This window comes from Rhinatrema bivittatum, chromosome 1 (assembly GCF_901001135.1).
Source record: "Rhinatrema bivittatum chromosome 1, aRhiBiv1.1, whole genome shotgun sequence".
Taxonomy (NCBI): Eukaryota; Metazoa; Chordata; class Amphibia; order Gymnophiona; family Rhinatrematidae; genus Rhinatrema; species Rhinatrema bivittatum.
This window is the reverse complement of record NC_042615.1, coordinates 743,060,510-743,072,021: the sequence shown is the minus strand read 5'-3', so window position 1 is coordinate 743,072,021 and position 11,512 is coordinate 743,060,510.

Genomic DNA, 11,512 nt, shown 5'->3' with positions numbered 1-11,512 from the left:
GTGTACTAGACAGATTTGTAACTTTGAAGAGTCAAAGAGGGCAATTTCGAATGGGGAGACTATCTTAGCTGTGGTAAGTTTCATTTGTAAGCTTTTCTTTATGATTAGCATTAGACAACCACCTTTTTTTCTTGGTCTGGGGATTGTGAATGATTTGTATAAAAGGTCTTCTATTTGGTTAATGAAGACATTGTCAGAGTCTTTTATCCAGCTTTCGGTGATTGCTATGAAATCTGGTTTGTTATCGAAAAGTAAGTCAGAGAGGATAGGCATTTTTTAAACTATGGATTTTGCGTTGATAAGGATGAATGATAGGAGCATGCATTTGGAGTAAGTCTTTAAATTCCTGTATGTTGAGTTTCAGGGATTGTACTTACTTATTTTCTTGTGATTCCTGGTTTTTTCATTCGAAGTATTTTTTGGAGGAGAAAGCTTGGTGGTTTCCATTTTGGTTGGCTAGATGGTTGAGATGAGTTGTACTGATAGTATGATTTTCTAGTTTTTGTAAAAAGGTTTGCACTTAGGGGTGCACAAAGGGGAAAGCCCCTTTGTCGCGCTCCTTCGGCGTGCGACGCCTAGGTATCACACTTCTTTTTGAATCATAGGATTCACTTGTGGGTCGGTGCCTGTGCTGATGATGTCGGGGGGGGGGCGGGCCTCCTGATCAGGTCTTTCATTGGGGCTTCTCTTTTCTTTTCCCTTCTTTTATCTTTAATGGGCGCTGGGTGCCTGCCGCTATGTCATCAACTGGAGACGCCCTCGAGGTTCCCGCAGATGAGGCTTCAAAGGAGGGCCCAGTGGCGCACGTGCGCACCTAGGAAGGCCCAAAGTCAAGGAGGATGGTGGCAGCGTCCAGGCCACCATGAGGAGTCCCAGGAAACGCGGCGGTGAAAGCTGGCCCGAGCCGCGAGCAACCCCAGGGAGGGCAGGAGAGCAGTGCAGGAAATAAGTACATGTGGTCACAGCCATTTGCGACCAATGGGCATAACAGTATTGCTTACTCCACAGTCAGTGAGTATTGGTAGGCTTTTCTAGTAGTTATGTGATCATCCATATCATGTTATTTTCTATTTAGTAATTAATTTATTTTTAGTCAGTGATTGTTTCTTTATATTTTTTAATAATGTAAAGTATATTTTATGTATTTGTTTTATTTTTTATAAATTTTTAAATATCATGATTATGAATTAAATATTGTGAGTTGCTTATATGAGATAATGTAGCATATAAATGCAATTAAATAAATAAATTAATGATGTTACAAAAAGCACTGATAATTAAAAACAAACATAACACTTAAAAAAAGGATCATCCATTGCAAAATGATCATTAAAAAGACGCTGCTTACTGCTAACCAACTACTTCCATAGCTTGTTTGAAAAAAAATGACTATCTGTATAATTAAACTAAGGCCTTTTGTATAAGCTGCATTTAACTGCCAACAGAAGCAGCATGGAAGGAAACCAGTATATTTCCTGCAGCAGCACTCATGAGCTGAAACAGTGTAGGAGCCCTGAAGACTTTCTGAAACCATCGATACCACCACAGCTGAATTAATTCAGACAACATCCAGCAAGGCACTGATCTGTGCAGTCTGGGTTAATAAGCATCGAGGTAACTTGCTTGATGCGGTGGTTACTACCCTTATGCTCACCTTTGATGCAACTCCAACATTACTCTCTGCATCAATGGCAGGGGGTGGTAGGAAATTTGAATCAAACAGTTGCCAACAAGGGCCCTGAACTTGGTGGTCGATGAAACAGATAAGTATGGGAAAATAAGTGTGGGAGCTTGCTGGGCAGACTAGATGGGACGATTGGCCTTTTTCTGCCATCATTTCTATGTTTCTGTGTTTCTATGGTTGGGTCTGACATAACCTAACTGGAAACCAGAGCTATCGGTAAGTTAACACATAGTAAAGAAGAACAGGCATATGTGACCATGACTGGACCTCATGCATGTCCATAAAAAAAACCCTCTTCCAGCAGTCCTTTATCAGAAACAGTTCTGAAGACTCCAATGCAGGTAGAAGGAACATCATGGTATATAATGTTTATGTTTATTATTGCTTGATTAATCACAATTACAGTTGTAAAGAAAAGTAATGTACAAACAAAACAAATAAGGCTAACAAATTAAAGCTAAGTCAAAAAAGCATAAAAAAGATACAAACAAAATTATAGTATAATAAACAACAAATTAAAATGATTTAAATAGGAAAATAACAAAGCAATGATATAAAATAAGTGAGGTAAAATTAAAACAATAAAAAACCATGAAATATAACAAAAATGGTACATCAGGTAAATCAGGTGAGGAAAAGCCAGTAAAAACAGGAGTGACATGTTTCCCTAAATTTCACAAACTCTTTCTCAAGACGAATTTTAAGAGGTAAAGAATTCCAGAAACAAGGAGATAGAAAAAGCAAATTGCTCTTTAACTTTCAAAATGAAAATATAAAAGGGTGATTTTTGTAAATTCAGCTGTGGCATACAGGCACACATTACATTTGCACATGTGCACCGACTGAGCACAAACATGTGTACCTAATTTTAAGCTGGCGTATACCTAGGCACGAAAATCTCGTTTCTACTGTGTAAATCAGGGTATTTTAAAACTGGCGCATGTCCACACCATGACCAGTTTCGCAGGTTCGTCCACCAGTTTGCCTAGTGTTGAGCTGAGACCTGCAACCCTCTGATTTAATAGCCTGTACTTTCCTAATTTATTCCAGACTCTAAACCCCTGCGCAACCGGCGCAAACAAAAGTACACCGGATTTTATAAGATACACGCGTAGCCACGCGTATCTTACAAAATCCGGGGTCGGCGCGCAAGGCTGCACAAAATCAGCAGCCTGCGCACGCCGAGCCGCACAGCCTGCCTCCGTTCCCTCAGTGTCCCCCCACCTTCCCCTCCCTTCCCCTATGTAACCCACCTCCGAGCCCTACCTAAATCCCCCCCTACCTTTATTGTGCAAGTTACGCCTGCTTAAGACAGGCGTAACTTGTGCATGCCGCCTTGGTATCCCCCAGCACAGGCTGCAGTGCCAGGGGACTCGGGACTGCCCTCCTGGCCCGCCCTTGAACCGTCGCCACGCCCCCGGCCCCACCCCGGACCGCCCCTGACCCCTGACACGCCCCCAGACACACCCCGGCCTGTCGACACGCCCCGGTACACGCCCCCTCCCACCCCTTTTACGAAGCCCCGGGACTTACGCATGTCCCGGGGCTATGTGCGCGCCGGCGACCTATGCAAAATAGGCACGCTGGTGCGCGAGTGCCCTGCGTGCGTAAATCCAGCAGGATTTACGCTCGCAGGGCTTTTAAAATCTACCCCAATATGTCTAGATGTGCCTGGAAATTCTTTTTATTCAGGCCGTGGCACCCAATACAATTGAGATTATTTCTGTATCTTTCTGCTACATTTTATTGGTCTCTCATGCCATCTTTGATAGTTGAGCGTGAAGCACTCCTAACATCGTTATCCGACACCATACTTCTTAATCTGGAAAAAAAACAACCTTATCTCCTCGCTCTTCTTGACCTATCCGCCGCATTCGACACAGTCAACCATACCATACTACTCGAGCGACTATCCGACATTGGAATTCAAGGAGAAGCACATAGCTGGTTCCAATCGTTCCTGGATAATAGATTCTACAAAGTAAAAATCAACAATGAAGAATCGCAACCTATCAAATCAACTCGAGGAGTACCACAAGGATCATCTCTCTCTCCTACGCTATTTAATATTTACTTGCTCCCACTCTGCCACTTACTCTCTAACCTCAAGCTAAAACACTATATTTTCGCTGATGACATTCAGATTCTCATGCCCATCACAGAATCACTACAAAAAACTTGGGCGCATTGGAATATCTGCTTACAAACCATCAACTCTCTCCTATCCAGCTTGAACCTCATACTTAACCCAAACAAGACAGAAATCCTCATCATCTCACCAGACGAAAATCACACCCTTACCAACTTTCAAAGCGTAACTCAATTCTCAAATCCAATCACTAACCTCTCCACCTCCGTCAGAGACCTGGGGGTGCGTCTTGACAACAAATTTAACCTAAAATCCTTTATAACCAACACAACTAAAGAATGCTATTACAAACTCCAAGTGCTGAAAAATCTCAAACCTCTTCTTCACTTCAGCGACTTCCGACTAGTAGTCCAGTCTTTAATTCTGTCTAAGCTGGACTACTGCAACTCTCTACTGCTAGGTCTCCCAGCTTTATCCACCAGACCACTACAGATGGTGCAGAATGCAGCAGCAAGGCTACTCACCAACACTAATAAAAGAGCCCACATAACACCTATTCTTCACAGCCTACACTGGCTTCCTATAAAAGCTAGAATCACCTACAAGACTCTATCAATGATCCACAAGGACATAATGGGCATCGCCAACCTAAATCTAAATTCGCTTCTCCGCCTTCACACATCTCAAAGACCCATCAGGCACAACTACAAAGGTTCCTTATATGCTCCCCCGATCAAAACCACATTAACAAAACGAGCACTCTCAACAGCCGGACCCACACTCTGGAACTCACTACCGCCAGATCTACGCCAAGAGACCTGCCATCTAACTTTTAAGAAAAATCTAAAAACGTGGCTTTTCAGGCAAACATATACAGAATCACAAGTTTACTTAGACACCGGCCAAAAGAAAAATAGCTCAACACCAGATCCAGTTTCACCTTTACCCCCCATCAAGACTCAACTACGTCAGATCTGAACTTCTCACCTTAAAGATTTCTTAAAGACTTCTTAAAGACTTCTTAAAGACTTCTTCTCTGATTCATCTGTCTTCCTTAACTCATGGATTTCTCGCATACTTTGCACATCAACATGGTCTGTGCACCCTCAAATCCCAATTTAGTCTACCCTTTAATTTTTTCTAGATATTTATTCGCGCTATAAACATGCCGAATATTTACCTACGTCCTGTTGACGAGTTACTATTATTGTTATCTATGTAATATTTAATTTAATTTATTATTAATATCTATATGTTATAGGTTATATGCTAAATGCTATATGTTATACGTTATATGTTAAGAAACGCTGTTCCATGTAACGCCATTTGTGCGAAAGTTTTGTTATATGTAAACCGACCTGATTCGATACTTGTATTGAGAATGTCGGTATATAAAAATCCGAAATAAATAAATAAATAAATACTATCCAAAGAATAGTCACTTGGTACTGATACTTCTATCAGGGATGCCGTTTTTTGTGCCTTTCTTCTTTACCACTATATCTGTTCTGTTTTTTTGTTTTTTGTTTTTTTTACCTTGCGCTTTTTATCTGTTGGGAATGGACTATCCAAGGTGATCACAACAATTTTCTAAAGCTTTATCGCGTGAGTTAGGACCCTAACGCACGTGATAAGGCCATATCACATGCGAAAAAGACCTTTTCACATGTGGCATAATGCAAATTAGGGGGAGGGGAGGAGTCGGGATGGGGAGGGGAGGAGTCGGGGCGGAGTCGGGGCGGGAGGGGCAGAATCAGCAGTGGCTTCGCTGTCGGCGATAATGTCACTAACATTATCGTTGGCAGTAGCGCACCGAATAGCACCACCTTTCACAGTGACGCTATTCGGTGCAAAAGCCGGCAGCCGGTGCATCATTGTGGTGCGAAGACTGCGGGCTTTCGCAGGCCTGCCCCCCCTTCACCCCCCCTGCCCTCCGTTTTCGCAGGATTCATCATTCTGCGAAAAATGATGAATCCAGGCCTTAGTTCTCTAAAATTGTCTTGGGGTTATGATCCCAGTGCTTTTCTAATTCAGTGATGTTACTGTATAAAGTTAACACAATTTCCAGTTGGTGAAGTATGCCACTTTATTATGCATTTCTGCATACAGACCTTTCAACATCAACTTTTGATATCCAGTACTGAACTATGTAACCATTTCTAGTTCTGTTTTACAGAATCTGCATTTTTCTATTTTACCATTTTTTCCTATGATTCTGCCATAGAAAAGATGTAGATCTGAAGGTCTTCCAGTGTAAAGGAGCTGAAAAAACCTTCTAGATGCCTGGCGTAACATAACAGATAAAATTCATTTAGAATGGAAACATATTTAAAGGCCATTTTAATTTGCACATTTTAGCAACAAATTAAATGCCTATAAAGAATGTGAATGAATTTGCCGAATGCATCATTTTCGAAAGATAAAAAGACATTTTCTTTAAAAATCAAGTATAAGTAAAGATGAAATGGATATCTAGGAACTAAAAATGAAAAGACTGATCCCCGAAAAGTGCACAAGAACTTTTCATAAAGAGTAGCAGGGTCAAAATCAAAACATGCAAATACATTAGCCAATTTAAATAAACAAAAACTCATGCATGCTAGTAAAAAATATATTCCTGAAATAATATCTGAATTTTGTAGTTGCTAGGCTCAACTTACACAATTTTAGAGATGCTGAGGAAGCTAGGAACAGACTAGGAGGTAGAGTACTAATGAAAGAGATTTAGTAACAGGAAAAGAAAAGAACCAAGTCAGACATGGAGTCATAATAATGTGTCAATGTTTTTGATGCTGCTAGAAAATGTGAAACTCTCTTTGGAAAAAGAGTGTGTGCAAATTCTCAAAATGCATTAGTAACAGAGTTAGAACAATTATAATAATGTGTTCTGAGAGATGTATAACTCAGCTGCAATGAATAATGTAATAATTTAGAAATCCAAGAATTAGCTCAGTCCTACTATTCATGTACACAAGCTTATGAAGAGGAATGACATCCTGCAATACCATCTATCACAAGCCCTGAAACAATGAATGAAAGAAAAGAAGGAAATATAGATTTAAATACCTACAGAAAATATTACTGCAAATATGAGAAAGCTATTACTGCAAATATGAGAAAGCTAGAGCTCTCAACAAATCATCACACAGGAAGCTTCATACATCCAACATGAAACATTTCTGTTGCTAAATAAGTTCAAATTTTATAAATCTTAAAAAACAAATCCCCCCAAATATTTCCTCTTCGTAATGTATTATTCAGCTCTATTTTTGTAAGATGCTCATTCATATTTTATTAAGATATTTGGGACTTGGATTGGATGGTGCTTGAAAAATGTTCTTGGTGTATGAGAAGTTTCCATTGGAAAGAAATCAATAGAACTAAGGATCATGATATGAAACTCCAGGGAGGATGACTCAGAACCAGTGTCAGGAAATATTTCTTCACGGAGAGGGTAGTAAATGCCTGGAATGCCCTGCTGGAGGAGGTGGTGAAGACAAAAACAGTGAAGAAATTCAAAGGGGCATGGGATAAACACTGTGGATCCCTAAAGGTTAGAGGATGGAAATAAAGAAAAGAGTGCATGGGGGTAACTATGGGAAACTTGCTGGTGTGGCATTTGCAACCCTTACGGGCGGATTTTAAAAGCCCTGCTCGCGTAAATCTGCCCGGGGTAGGTAGGTCCTGGGGTTTTTGGAAGGGGGCGTGTCGGGGGCGTGTCAGGGGCGGGGCCGAACAACGCGGCATTTTGGGGGCGGGACGTGGCATTTTGGGGGCGGGCCCGGGGGCGTGGTTTCAGGCCGGGGCGTTCCGGGGGTGTGGCCGCGCCCTCCGGAACCGCCCCTGGGTCGGATCTACAGGCCACTGACAAACTGAGGAGTGAGTCAGTGGCCTGTAGATCATACCAGTAAAAATGGAAGCACCATCTTCTTATTTTAGGACTGTCCACAATGCTTCTTCTCTACCCCATGCCCCTTACAATTCAGCTGCTTGTATTTTGTTTTTGACAAAAAGAGCTACTCCCCCCCCCCCCCACTCCCCTTTTCTGTCCTCTCTGTCCTTTCTTAGCAAGCTATAGCCTGAAATGGCCGTATCCCAGTCATGAGAATCACTCAGCTAGGTCTCCATAACAGCAACGATGTCCAAATCTACCACTACCATTAGGGCCTGCAGGTCTGGGATTTTGTTGCCAGACTACAAGCATTTGTAATCATAGCTTTCCAGCTACTCTTTGTAGTCACCTGTTCTGCTTTTTGAACTGATTGATTTTATTATTTACTCTTCCTGCTTCCTGTTTTGCTTGGGGGTGGCATGTCAAATTCACCTGCTACCTCTGCCACCCCTGCTCCCTAGTTTAAATGCATGATAATGTATAATCTAAATTTTTCACTTGGCATCCTCTTTCCTGCCATTGACAAATATAGGCCTTACCATATCATCTTTTGTTGCTCTATACACAGCCCCAGCCTCCAATGTATCCAAATGTAAATCCTTTACACCAGGTTTTGAGTTAGGCATTGAAATTCTCTATGTGACATGATGAGGTAATACTTCTGAAAAGGCAATAGTCTTTGCCATGCGTTTAATCTTTTTCCCTAGATTTTGGAAATCTTTCAGTACTTTTGGACACCATTTCTAGCAAGGTCATTGGTCCCCAGATGGATGATAACTAATATCAGAGTTCTTACTTTCTTCTATAATTGTGTTGACCACCTGGTTTGCCTTTCTGTTAGCTGAAGATCCTGGAAGGCATTTAACTGTTGTGTCACCATCAAAATGAGTTCCCAAATTGGTTCTTCTGATGATTGAATCTCCCAGCAAAAGCAGCTTTCTTTTATGACATTTGATCATGTTGAAGGGTTTCTGGGTGCATTGGATGACTGCATTCCTTTCAGTCATCATTTCATATTCTGTTACTTGGACTTCTTCATTTTCCAATGCAGAAAATATACAGGGTGGCCCAAGGAAAAGTAGACCACCTCCAATACCAGTGCATTGGAGGCAGGCTTCTTTCCCATGGGCCTCCCTCTATTATGTAAGGGTAACCGCGGGGAGAGTGGGTGTCTCTTCAACACAGGCCTTATTCTACCAGTACCCATTGTAATCCAATTATTCCTGGGATTCTGAATCCTGAATGTCAGACTTGGGGAGGGGGGTGGATACTCAGGATGCTTCAAAGTTGGGGAAACTGGGTGTCAGAGTCACAGGTCTTCTTCTACCAGAGCCACTTTAATGCAATGGTTACCCCATCCTCACAGGACTGCCATCACCTTAAAGGGCTGCTGCCCCCCCCCCCCCAAAAAAAAAAAAGAATCACTGCAAACAGGGAGGTTGAGTGGGGGTCAGTGCTGACTGCTGGGGCCTCAAAGTGAGGTGGAACCTACTCCCCCAAAATGTTAAAAAGTAAAAAAAAGAATTGCATGGCGATGGACCCGGCCCCCTCTTTTACATCCTGAAAGCACACAAGTAAAATCCATCCCTGGCTCCCAATACTAATACCCCCAAGCCCAAGTCACAACCTCAAGAGCCCCACCCCTTCCTTCTGAAGTCCAACATGAATCCCCCCACTCCCCACTACCCTGAAGTCAATACATCAAAACCCCACCAATGCCTCCCCAAAGCAAATCCCCACACCTACTCCAAAAAGGCACTGAACCCCACCCAATACCCTTATACCCTCCCTCCACCACTGATATCCCACCGGAACCCCACCAAGAATCTTGAAAGGGATCTCATATAGGGGCCAAGTGTACCCTTGCATGTGGCCTGGGACTCATCCATGAACTTTACCCCAGATGCATGGCTGGGGCAAGGTCAGGTCAGTGCCATCTTGGAAAATGGCACCAATTGGGCTGGGTGCAAGGATGCACCCAGCCCCTACATGGGATCCCCTTCAAAGTTCTGGGGTTGGTTCTGGTGGTGGGTGAGGGTTCATCACTTTTTTTGAGGGGGTGGGGTTTGATGTATTGTCTTCAGGTGGAGCAAGGAGGTGGGGGTTTTTTGATGTTGGGCTTTGGGGGTGGGGAATGGGGGCCTTGATGTTGTGACTTGGGGGGTTGGGGACCCGGGCCACATTTTACTTGTGTGCTTTGGGGAGAGGTAAAGGGGGTCGGGGTCATTGCCTTGTGGTTCTTTTTTTTACTCTTTAACATTTTGGGGGTGTCAGGGCCACCTCGGATATTGGCCTTGGGTTGAAATCATGGTTAGCACTGACCCTCACTCAACTTCCCCGTTTGCAGCAATTTTTGTTTTTTTTCTCCTGCTCCTTTAAATAAAATACCTACACATGAATTAAGGTCGCAGGCCTCCTGCTGCACATCTAATGCATTTAAAATAGGTGTAGGTATTTTATCATGGCTGACTACCTTCTCAGTCAGCTGCGATAAAATATTTACATAAAATTGAGTAGTGATGACTGACTTTGCATGTGTTTGCATTATTCATGCATGCAAATTACATGCAAAGAAGGTCATTGTACTAGGGGAGGTTATCTGGGCAGGGAGTTGCAAAATATCATGTATAACACGATTAGAGCACTAACGTTACTTGATGAATCGCCCAGCAAGTAAGATAGTCGGATTAGTAAAAAATCAATATTTACCAGATAAATAAGATAGCATGATAAGTAGCATTTGAAGATTTGTCTGGCTATTTGCTTAGCCAGTTAAGTAGTGCTTTTTAAGACTTATCTGCATAAATAGTGGGAAAGCTGTCACTTAGCCTGATAATTCAAAACTTATCTGAATAAGTGAAAGGCTTATTGCTATACACATGTATTTATACTTCTAATTTTAAACATTTATGCATAAAGATTTCACACATGCACTTTTCTTAGCACTTGGCTTTTAAATGCACAACTCAGCAAATTTTAAAAAATGTACGTGAAGGAAACTACCAGTTTTATGAATTTGGCCACCAGTTTGCCCAGTCCATCTCTAGGTCATTGAGGCCCTCCTAGTTCTTCAGCCTCAACTCTCCCCAGTTTACCCTGACCCCTCATCTGGTAAATATTTGGCAATACAGACTTTTATTCTCACTTACACCAGATAATTAGCATGTGTAAATACTCACAAGTAATAGACTTAATCATCTAACTTTCCCTTTGAAAATTGGGTCACGTAATTTTCCCTTTGAAAATTGTCAGAAAAAGCTTGCCAACAGACCTGCATCTGTTATTTGTTCAGATACATTTTCCAGTAAAATTACACGTGTATGCATCTGCACGTAACTGTATGACAATTGCTTAGTTTCATATAACATGTTGCTTGCAGCACCTAAGAGTGGAAATAGGCTGTTTGGACACTTTCGTGTACTGCGAAGATTCATTGGTTGTTTTATCGCGGTGCACGATGTTTTCGCGATTTGCGAATCCATTTCCACACATGGCGAAAACATCGCGTGACGCGATGTTTCCCTGCTGCACGAAAAATGCCTTATTTGCATGGGACACGCCCCCTCATGCGTTACCACTGCGATATTGGAAAATGAGGCCCAGAGTCATTGAGAGAGAGAGAGAGAGAGAGAGGATCTTTATAAGGCTTTCATTATATTCAACTATTTATACCACTATAGGAGGGCCAGCTAATAACTCGAGGTGACATTTTGATGGTGGTCTAGGGTTTTGGGGCCAGTTTTACATACAGAGTGAGACATACAAACAGCACAGTAGACCTTGGTAAAAATTAGGGGAGGGGTGGGGTTAGGGAGGAGTTTGGGAGGGGCTTAGGGAAATGGGGTGG